Raw genomic sequence first — 10973 nt, 5'->3', positions numbered from 1 at the left:
TATTTTAGTATTGACATTTTGTTCTTGAAGCAAGAAAACGTTAACGAAAAGATAACGTAATTTAAAAATATTAACGAAACACCTGATATTCAGACTGAGGCAGTACAAAGTGGTAGGCCGTTGATATTATCTAGTACAGTAGGTTATGACATATTTTAGTTTTAAAATAAATTATGTATAAAAATATAAAATCAGAAAAAATGGAAATAACTTTTTAAAATACTCACTTTACATTCATGTAAGATGGAACTTTTTGAAGTATAACATGATTAAAGTAAGATAAAGATATTCTTCTAAAATACTTGTTACAAGGCAATACAGAATAAACAAAGAGAAAATATGTTCTGATTGTTATGAATTTTCTGTTTCTGACTGTGGTGTTTGGAATTCTTCAATTCCAAAAGCTTTGGCGACCTTCTATCAACGGTTTACTGACGTAAATTTTGAAATTGTGTGAGTCATTCAAGTGCTTTCTCGACTATTCATTATCTCTAAATATGGAAAATTGTAATCAGAAGTAATCAAAGCTCAGAATCACTTAGTGAATAATTAACTGTAATTATTATTACATAGGTGTTTTTTTTCAATTGAAAAAAGTTATAGATTCCTAGGTTACGATGTTATATCTGTAGCTATATACATAGCTTCTGGATAACGCGAAACCATAAAATTTTTCCCTGCCAAATATTTTTTATTATACATATATTACACATCGTATAACGCGTCTATAGAAGTTTTCACTTCAAAAATTATTTGATGTGTACAAGATAAAACTTTTAAGTTTTATTTAACTCTCTACAAAATGGAGTTCGGACTGGCGGATATTGGAATATGGTGGAATAAACGTGTAGAAGACTGCGGATAAGTTTATTTTCGCATCATAAGGAACTAATTTAAGGAAAAAATACATTTTAAAGGCGAGAATTTAATTAATATAACGAGTTGTAAGCAAATTAATTCACTTTAAAGGGAGCAAGTTTCTAGCACACAATTTCTTTCACTGTAAGATTCATTTATGTGTTTCTTAAAATTTACTTTTTAGTCCAATGTGTAAAATAGAAGCTTGTTTTTTTTAAATATTTTTAAATAAATTTTAACAGGTTGCATTTTACAAAGCAAGTTTATTTATCAAGGGAAACAATTCTTGAAGTTTTTTTTTTTTAAATAAAATTAGAAAGACACTATATTTTTAACAAAATTAAAACAATAAAAATTTTTTTTTTCAATTTTCAAGGTTTACAGGTCATCTAAAATAAAATAAAAATATATTAACCGTTTCTATTATGATAATACCACCTATAATTACAAAATACCTATTTTTAAATATGTTTCTAATGACTGCCAACATTATTATTATAAAAATACACCAACGTTTCCATCATACCACTATAAAGATGACTGAAAAAATACTTTTTTAAATAGTTTTTTACTATTATTATAATACATATCCGTTAAGCTTACAAAGATTGGAATGGCTATATTTAAAATTTATACGATAAAAGAATCCTTGGAGTTGGAAAAAAACAGCAACTGATATTTTTTCTGAAAACCTGCAAAAAAGTTTAAAACAGTCTTCTATTCACACAGCCCTATACGAAATAATAGATCACAAAGGGTAACTTTAAGAATAACGCTATTTAACCAGTTCAGTAGTTCAGTTGTTTAGAAACGTCTTGTATCTACCAAATATTATTGGTCACACTATCCTAACCTATTGCAACCTTTGTACTCCGATTTTGTATTGTGGCCAGATTTCAATCTAATTTTTGGGAAATCGTACCCATGGAAAGTTTTTGGACATCGTGCTTTTTATTTTATGACCAATTATATTTCAAAGACAGAAATATTTCTTGAGCCAATTGCTCATTAAAACGAAAAATTAATTCGCAAAGCTACCCTTGCGATGTAATAATCTCGTGTAAAGTAAATAGTATCTTACCTTTCTATTTTGCAACACAGAAAGTTGGGGGAATTTAATTGCAGCAGGTAGCTAGGCAAACGGTAGCTTCTGCATTTGATTTTTCTAACCCGAATTTCAATTGTTTTAAGGGTTTAAAGAAGAAGCTTTTAATATCTTGGAGAGAACTTTTCTTTCCAAAAAGTTATATTAGAGTCTATTTTGTTTTATTATCATGTTACGAATAATAATGTAGATATTTATTTGAAACCATGTATAAAATATTTAGATCTAAAATACGGGAATCGTCCATAAGAAATAAACTCCGATAGTGAATTTAGCACTGCAAGAGAGAATATTTGCATCCTATAGAATAATTCTAAGAATCGGAGATGATTTACTGGGAATCTGGATCATCTTCTATGCTTATTATTAAAAATATAACTCTTCATTGCTAACTTGCTAACTAAGATAGACTAATTAAGTATTATCTTATGATAGTAATTATCAAAATAATACAAAAATAATAGCCAAAATCTATATTTAATTATATAAATATTAAACGATGAAATATTGATAATATTTGGCTATGCTTTGTATTTTCAATCATTCAATCAAATATTTAATTTGTTATTGGAATAAAACAGTGTTAACAATATAGACCAAGCGATTTTAACAGAAATAATGGAATGGCACTCTTACAGATTGCTATTTTCAAAATACAGATAGTTATCGAATCCGAAATTTTATGTAAAAGTATCGTCGTATTTTAAAAATGTTTTTCCACAATAAATAAAAATATTTAAAATGCCACCGTAAATTTTTAGTTTATCGAAAATAATTGATATTTTAGTTACCTTTAATACAAATAAATAATTTTATAATTAGAGAGAGTAAAAACCCCGTGAACCGCGGTGTTTGCAGCTAATAAAGAATAGCTTTCCTTAAATTTGTATCTTTTTCCTACCAGTAAATCAATAAAAGCTAAATTACGAACATAGCATGTTTTTTCGTCCTCTTCCCTGTGTTGTGTAACAACTATATCCCCGTCAAACTTCGTATTCCTCAATAACCAAAAGTAACTCTATATATTTGGAATATTGAAAAGAGCAGAATGTTTTCTGCTCTTATAATTTTTCTGTTAAAATCGATCGGTCTATTCTAGTAATGAAAGTATTCGATATTATTCTATGTATAAACTGTTATTGCCAAGCAATCTTTGTCATTTTCAATTGTTTACAATCATATGAAAATTATGCATAACATTTTAAGATAGTTGTCTTTCTATGGGCATAATGTCAGAATTTGTATACTTAATAAGAATATTATAATACAACTACCACCAAAATTTGAAGTCGATTTACCTTCTCTAATTCAAGATAAACTTAATTAAAGTTCGGATCATTAACACGGAGAGCATTGGAGAGGTTGTATTTTTAACTTAATTCTAGAAAAAAAAAACTAATTCAGACAAAAATTATTGCTCATTTCACTACAAGTTCATCTATTCTTACGGCGCATATAATCCATAATTTGTTGACAATATTATGGCAAGACTACTACCTTAAAATATTCATGTCGTTTTAGAATAAAAAATAACACCTGCTTAATTAATTTAATTGGGATCACATCTACGACATAAATATTGACACGAGAATTTGAATGTGCATGTAACTTTCCTAATACGAAGTTGTATTTCTTATTGACTTTGATACATTGAATCCAAATATGACCTTAGAATAAAAGTAATAGACCTAAAATTCATTCTATACTTTAATTTTAGATACGAATTTAATTTAAAAATAAAATTGAATGTATTTCGTTATACGTGGGACTGTTTTGCCTCATTATTATTTCGAATTTTTTTTCTACACAGTAGATAAAATCCAGTCGATATTTAAAAAAAATAGGGGGAATAGCTGGAAAGTATTCCGAACTTAATAAAATTTTTACAGGCTATTTGGGGTTACTCTAGGTTGTATATCATAAGCTTTCGACCTCGAAGACCATGTGCTAAGTTGAGTAGGAGGGAGGGGGAAAAGTTTTTAATATACTCCCTTTCTTTGTCAATCAAGTTTACCATCACGTAATTAAACAATTGACTGACTCAAAATGTAGTAGGTCTGAGGTCATAGTTTTACTAAACTGTTGATATTGATGTGCAATTAACATAATTAACATGGAAATGATGGTAATAAATAGTTATAGGGCCAAAGCTTACATTTTGCGGCTACTTCTTTACATTTCGAGGAACTTTCTAGAAATTCGTTTTACCTATACCAAATTTTAACAAATTTAATGTTCTACAGTTTTTTAATGAACTATAGGGTACAAAATGTGCTTAAGTAACGAGATATAAGCGAATTACTGAAAAAAGTCCGAAAATTTTGGGGTTTTTGGCCCCCCCCCCTCAAGTTTGCTCAGGGTCCTTGGAGCCGAAAACTTAGCCAGCAAAAATTGCATTAAAAATCTACTTGATTATTACCATTGCAAACCAATTTTTACCAGTTCTTTTTAATGTTTTGTGGTGGAAAATACATATGAATATATAAACTCTTTCACCAGCTCTGAATCAAAAGTAGAAAGAAAACTTTGACCTGATATTTAACTATGGTTTTGTTTATTCTTTTAACCAAAATGTAATAAATTGAACGAGAATTTATGAAATTTAAACAAAGTGTTAATTTTTTACCATAAGTCGTTCAAATTTCCAATTTATTGTCCCATATTGATAATTTACTTGAATACAGAGCCTTGTTTACTTTATTTAAAAACTTACTTAAATAAAAAGCCTTAGCCTTTATCTTAAATTTTTGATATAATTATGATAATTATCATTGTAATTGCGAGGAAAAAAGTTTTGTATAAAATTCAAAGCACTAGAGGATTCATAAACAACAAAGCATGTTAAAAAAAAGCATAAAGTTTAAACATGAAGATTCAATTTTTTTGCAAAGAAAACATTTTAATAATATATGGTAATATAGATTTTTTCACTATGGAATCTTATGCTCTGTGTATCTCTGAATTTAATTTTAGAATTTATACGTCAAGGTTCGTTTCGTTTACAGTTTAATATTACATGAAAATTTTTATTTTTATAACACTGTGGTTGAAGAAAATATCGGTTGTCATTCCAGATTTTAGAATAACATAGAAAATTGCTTTTAATAAATTTTATTTTTATATTTAATTTTATATAATGTTAAGGTGAATCGGACATTAAGCATACGTACCTATAAAGTTATTTTTAGAAAAAAATCTGACATGAAGGGTTTTTATGTAAATAATCATAGCAAATTGGAATTTGAAGATGTTGTGAATAGCAAGAGTTGAATTGATGCATAGAATTTCGATAATGTTCTATACATTAAAAAGTAAAAAACTTTTATAAATTAAAACTACTTTTATAAATTTCATTATCGTACATAAATATCTTAATTAAAAAACTTATCTGTAAAAACCAAGTTTTTATTATACTCCCTGTTTAAATTTTTTTAACGAAGGGTTAAAAATCAATCCAAAGTTTTTTCGGCAGACAATCAGACCAGCAGATGGGCAGACGCTACGATTTAAAAGAAAGAGAGTAAAAAGATAAAAAAATTCACATCAGCCAGGACAGACAGAACCAAAAAACGATTGTTTATTATTTTTAGGAATTTATTAAATCTAGAGTGTAGTACTCTCCGATCAACCTTAAAAGTATGTATCTCTATATTTCTTACCTGTTGTGACTTGCCATAAATTGGCTTTGAAATGATCCTGGAAATCAAAATAAAATTTACAGTCACCAAATGATATCATTCTCCGAATCGCATGCAACTGCAACAACAGGTACATAACTTGTTTCTAGATAATACTTTCTAGATAAAAAGTTATTTCCGTGGTTATTGGGAAAATCACTGATAATATCAAGCATTCGATATGGCAGCCACAAAGCAGACTAATATATTAGAAAATCAACAACTAACTATAGAATGGAAAAATAGGTGTTTTATGAATGACTAAGTTCATTCGTATAATTGAACAGTTTTGTTGCAAATTACCAAGATTTCTTAATATCCATCTATTTATACAACGTTTGCTGAACTCCAATTTATTCGATTATCGGATGGCAAAACGATTTACCCATTAACAAATTCTTCGATAACAAGAAGTTGTAGCGCTACTAAGCCTACGTTACTTTTTTAGCTTCATTATCAGTATTTTTGTCTATAATGTACTAGCTCCCGCGAGAACGAAGCGATTTAAATAGGTTTCTTTTATTTGAAAGCTAGTTTAATCATGCTCACTCATATTTAGCCATATTTAATGAAAATCTGTTCCACTATTTAAAGATGCTCGACACTTTTGCAAGAGAAAAAGTCAAAAATTGATATTATACGCGATATTCATATCAAAAATGCAAATCCTCGTACTTAAGGGCCACCCTATATTTATAAAATAGAATTTAGTTCAAAGAAATATAATAATCATAATTATTATAAAAATGTAAATGAAAAATACTTTTATTAAAAATACAAAGTACAAATAAAATATATAATTTTTTAATGTGGATTAATGTTACTGACAACAGAAAACAAAAAATATATGGATTTTATATTTAGATTGGTCACTTTTTTTATGTCATAATTAATGTATTTAGTTAATGGATTTGAAATAAATATTATGTGTTTTATTATTATTAATTAGAATTCTCTAATTCACGGTTCTAGAGCGTGATATTCCTACAACTCTCTTCGCTACGATTCAGACCATAATAAAAGTGACTTAGTGAAATTTTTATATTTGCTTGGCTTTCTGAAAATCTAATATTTAAAGACACATTTCATATATAAATTTTGATAACTTATCTTTTTCTTTCAACGAAATAATCTGGTTTTTTAGAAATATATATGTTTGGATTAACGATAATAAGGGATAGGACTTTTTTTCACACTTTAGATAAAGAATTCTCACTTCACGAATAGAAAAGTGAAGTTGGTTTTTTAAAATCTTTACTAGTATGCAAGATATGAATGTTTAAAATTCCTAATTAAACAAAAAGGAAGACACCCACGTGGGTATCGCCATAGGTATTATACATATGAAACTTTATTTTGCTAAAAGGAGTTGGGCAACCTTTGAATGTAATCTTTGATTGATTATAACTTCTTCGTATTTTAATCAATTTTAATTTCACTGTAAAATTTTGTCATACTATCAAGTCTAGTTTTATATTTTTATGGGTAATATGGGCAATTCGGCATCATTGTCCCTTATTGTTATAAAAACTCTGGTTGTTTCTCTGCAAAACACCAACTAACATTATTTCTGCCAACTTCCCAAGAAAAAAAAGCAATTAGTCCAAAATTCTGGTAACGAAACCATCAAAAAGATTCCATAAAATCGGTTTAAAATTGTGATAAGCATAAGACAAAGTATAAGCAAAGGTAAGTAAGCGTTTGAATCATAATGTCACTTATCAAAATGCTAAATTATAAACTGAATACTTAAAAAATTAGCCAAATAGTAACATTTCGTTTGATTTGTTAAACCTCGAGATATAACTCTATGCTTACCTCGAGGTATAAAGCATAATCGATTATTTTTTGTATACCGTAGTATTACATAAACAAAAAATAAATTAATTCGATGACACCAATGACATTCAAAAACTTATTTTCAGATATTTATTGTTTTATTAAAAACTTATTATTTGTATATATGAATGAAAATTCAATGTAGAAAATATAATTTTCTTACACATCAAATGCGTCATAGAAATGTGTGGTATAATGTGGGTGCAGTTCTAGACGTAATAAGACTTTTCAATTGCATAAACAAATAATATTATTTATTATGAAAAACATATTTTCAATTTAAATAAAAGTTTATCAGTTTATATTTTATTTTACAAGATTAAATAATTTTCAGTTTTTATTTAGCGCAAATTTTTATTATCCATCAATATTCTTCAATGGAAATGGAAACGTACGAAAGATAAGTCACATACGAAATCATAGTATTGATTGTTTTTCGTTAATTTTTCGTCGAATCAAAAAGCTTTTACTTAGAATAAAGTATAAAGTATAGTTCTAGGATACGTTATCAAACAGTAAATAACGCACCGAAGCATTATCTATATGATCTGAATAGAAATGGTTTCCTAAAAATTTTCATCATTTGCATAATTTCCATCATAACTTTTACAAACAAATAACCGCTTTATATAACATTTTTTTTATGGCTAGAACAATTTTTAAACAACTAATTTCATATATGTCATGTATAATTAATTCCAAGTAAGATCGATTACCGTCTTTCGAATCAGTTCTTACAATCAACTAGGCGATTCCATTTAGTTAATTAAATCCTTTCAAACCGTACATTTTCGTACAATATGATCAAATTTTTGTAAATAATATATATCGGACACCGTTTTTTTTTAATATTCACTTGTATAGTATAATCACCTTAATAGATACATAGTGTAGTTTAATCATAGAGGCTATATTACATAGAGGCTTAAAAGCATATGAAACTTTGTCTCTCAGCCTAATAAAGCGCGAATATTAATATTTTAAATTATTGTATAAACACATGCATGGCTGTGTATATCATAGCGGTAATCTAAGAAAAACGAAGACAGCCATGCGCTTACTTTTTTTAGGTCTCTCTCAGATGATCAACCGTTTGGGTGGCCACATTACGGTTCTATGTTATTACTTCTATGAGTTTAATACACTACATATTTTTCCTATCTCACTGAAGCCCATATGAGTATCTTTGTCTGCTAAATATGATATTATACTTAGTATTTAATTAAATAATCTCATTCTTATATCTTTAAAAGAACTTACTATGATAATGATTATACCATGTTAGTGCTTTGGATTTATTTGCGCTCCCACCATATTTACCATCATCATTTCTTTAAAAAAAAGAGACAATTATTCAGCAATTTAGAAATGCTTTCTATTTCAACTAAAATACTAATTTCAAGCAACAAATATTCTAACACAATCTTAGTAAGATAATAATAATATTGTCAGCCACAATTCCAACATTGTTTTAAATTGGCACGCATAAAAAAAATAAAAGACGCTTTCAATTTCATATGAGAGGTGATTAATTATAAAAATTTATCATTCATAAATTACAATTTTTATCATCAAAACATAAAATAAAGATTCAGTGTTGTTTTATTTTGTAAACATTTATATATTAAAAATCACATATAAGAATGTTTGTTGTGTTTTTACTCTTTACATCGACCCAAATTAAGAATGGGAACACTTCAATCTATAAATAAATTTAAAAAACTGATTCCATTATATATGTTTTATAATCAAGATTTTTATTATTTCTTTAAGTACAAATGCACAATTTTTTTACCAATAAAATATAGAATTTGGTATATTTTAATTATAAACTGTGTCAATATCCATCGAATTTCCAGAAAATGTATGTTACATTATAAAAAATAAATAAAAAGTTCAAATATAAAAGTCTTTTTAAAAAAAAAAACTTTTTCAGTATATACCGTTTCAGTTTATTTTCTGTCCATCGTATGGTGACTGCCTTGTTTCAAAAATTTACTTTCTTGACACAACTGCCAAAATTATTTTTACATTTTGGCAGCAAAAATTTTGATTTACAGTCGTGGCAGCAACATTTTTGTTTATCCATAGTAAAAATGTTCGAAATCAAGATTTCAAGTTTATATGGGATATATTGAAATATAATAATTTTATCCTTTTCCACTTTATCTTCTACCAATATTCTTTAAAGACTCTAAGACTTAGAGGTGTGATTACATAATACAGCTAAGCTGAATTGTTTTAAACTTTCTAATCTCTGCACATTAATGATGTAACGCAAAATTAGTCTTGGTTTTAGTCTCACAACAACTTCAAGAGCAAGACTTCACCCATGATAGCAAAACCAAAACCAGACTACGTTATTATGTATTCCGAATCCGTATCGCAGTATCACATGCATGAACTTTTCTTCAACTTTGATTGGATTTTTTATTGCTCTTTGACTCTACAATACCTCTGAATATTTGTATTGGCCGATAAATCGACCCAGCTCTGACCTACAAATTGATGCCAAATATCCGGGTTATTGAAGAGGTAGGCTCGAATGGACAGGAATAGGAAGTGGAAAAATAAAGATCTGTGCCAAATTTTTCAAAGCGAAGGATTAAGATGGGCCAAAAGGATTAAGATAGGCAAAAAAAGATGCAGTACTTTAAAGTTAGACCTACCTGTGGACATAGCTGACCAAGCTATTCAACTTAATCTTACCCATTTACTTCCTATTACTATCGTCCTGCAATGGGAATGTTGACAATGGGAAATGTTGAATTTTTTTATCATTTCAGATGAAGAATTCTCACTTCACGAATAGAAAAGTGAAGTTGGTTTTTGAAAATCTTTAGATATACGCAAAATAAGAACGTTTAAAACTCCCAATTAAACTAAAAGGAAAATATCGACTAGTGCGACATTGCACGGTATCGTTATAGATATTACATATAAAACTGTGTTTTTTAAACAAAAAAAGACACTAAACAATCTTTGAATGTTTAGGTATAACTTCTTCATTTTTTGATCAATTTTAATTTAACTTTCCAATTTTATTATGGTATCAAGTCTACTTTTACAATTTTATGGGTAATTTTGCAAATTTGACATCAGGAAACTACCCTATTATAGTAGTTGACCCTACTCTATGATGTCGAAATTTAAATTGAGAACCAAAACAAATAAATAGTGGAATTTTAATGAAAATTAAAATGAAAATCTTTTAAACTGAATTTTCATTGTAAGCTAAGAAGCATAAAAAAAGACACAATATTAACATCGCATGGCTCAATTTGTTATTTGAAATTTGTGTGCCTCTTTCCATAATATATTAGCATGTTCTTTTTGTACAATGGTGTGTACACTATTTACACTAAAAATAAGTAGAAAAAGAAATCTTATAATACTGTAATATGATTTTTCTACTTAAACGTAATGCACTACACCGAGTCAAAAAAAGAACAAACAAGCACACTGTTTGTCTTAATGTCCATCTATCATAAATA

Source organism: Chrysoperla carnea, chromosome 2, assembly GCF_905475395.1.
Source record: "Chrysoperla carnea chromosome 2, inChrCarn1.1, whole genome shotgun sequence".
Lineage (NCBI taxonomy): Eukaryota > Metazoa > Arthropoda > Insecta > Neuroptera > Chrysopidae > Chrysoperla > Chrysoperla carnea.
The sequence above is the reverse complement of the archived record's forward strand: the minus strand, read 5'-3'. Positions refer to the sequence as shown.